The sequence below is a fragment of the Pinus tabuliformis genome, chromosome 2_2 (assembly GCF_031772625.1).
Source record: "Pinus tabuliformis cultivar Carrire ecotype Pingquan chromosome 2_2, CPIR1, whole genome shotgun sequence".
NCBI classification, from domain to species: Eukaryota; Viridiplantae; Streptophyta; class Pinopsida; order Pinales; family Pinaceae; genus Pinus; species Pinus tabuliformis.
This window is the reverse complement of record NC_142300.1, coordinates 74,406,402-74,408,063: the sequence shown is the minus strand read 5'-3', so window position 1 is coordinate 74,408,063 and position 1,662 is coordinate 74,406,402.

The following is a 1,662-nucleotide window of genomic DNA, read 5'->3' as shown; positions in this document are numbered from 1 at the left end:
GGGAAAAATGACGATGCACTGGCGATAACAAAAGAATCACCATGCCCAGGAACTCACAGAAAGATACCCATAGCAATTTGCTCCACCTGCAAACGAAAAACATTGCGGTGAGAAGGACAAGGGAAGACACAAAGGCACAAACCAAGGCTAAGGTGACAATGGTTCGACTGCCTTTCCCCCTCCCCCTCAACTCAGGCCTCTCAGATTTCCATAATTAGTCATTGCTATGCAAAAATATAAAAAATATGTCCATTTTTTCATCGTAAAGTTTAATGAAACAAAATATGTCTTATAATTTAATATGTTTTAATATATGAAAAAAACAAATTAGAAAAATGCATTTTTTAAACTAAATAAAAGAACGATGTCATAAATATACAAGTTTGAAAGTTTATATGAGAATGCAGGTTGAAGAAAGTAAAGGTTTTACTTATTGTAACAATAGCCATGCGGTGGCATGTCACTGCTTATTTGTATACATGAACTGTGTGCATATAGTTTATACTTTATTTGAAGCAATAAAACTTCATTGAAAATTTATTTGTTTAAATCCCACCAATTTCTTTGCAACAACGACACATGTTCACCCTCCCACTAAAAATCTTTAATTCAAATGGAGATTAAGTCTTAAATTTCATTAAGTCATAAATTTCCGCCATGAATGGATTCAAAGCTCTAAGTTGTAATTATTTTAGCTCTTTCTTCTAGAGCACCCGCCTAGGAGAGTTCGAAATATTTCTTCAAAAATAGTGAAATTTATAACCTCAGATAGATATTAAATCTTTGTGGAGATTAAGAAGAGAGAGGTTGGATGGACATGCCTTGGGAGAGTTCAAAATATTTCTTCAAACATAGTGAAATTATAACCTTAGATAGATATTAAATCTTTGTGGAGATTAAGATGAGGGACTTTGATAGGATTTCTTAATTAGATTAAGTATTGCCTTAAGAGAGTCCAGTGTTGATATATGAATTTGAATTGGATTTTGATGTCATGAATAGTTGTTTTCTTTTCCAAGTTTGTGCATCAGCTTGAAAATGCAAAATTTAAATTGAATATTTAAGAGCAAAGAACCTTGAAATTCCATTAAATTTGAATATTTATGGCGATTTTCATCCGTAAGTTGTAAAAATTTCTTCCATTAACACACATCACATGTCATTGAGATATTTTTTCAAATAACTTAAAGTTTATGAGCGATATTAAATCGTGTGACAATTATTGGCAATATGCTATTTTTAGGGGATTATGATTCCATAACAATATTACCTTAAAGAGTTTTAGGATTCAGAGCTTCAAACATATTTTGTGATCTTATGAGCTTGAATTGGCTCTCAATGAGATGAAATCTTTATTTTTCGTTTTCCATTTATTTTGCAGCGGGTTGAAAATGCACAATTTTAAGTTTGTTCATTAGATCTTTAAAAGATATTAAACCTGGAAGTCCATTAAATTTGACTCTTTAACCTAAGTTTTCCATGAAAGTTGACGTCAAGAATCATCCATTCTAGAATGAAAATAGTAATATGTCAAAACTCTATTCAAATGCCCACCTATAATAATAATAATATGATTTAATGCTCCACTAATCTATTTTCCAAGATTGGGTATGGGACAATGTAGATCATCAAGTACAATCATTGAAAGTTGTGTCTACATCA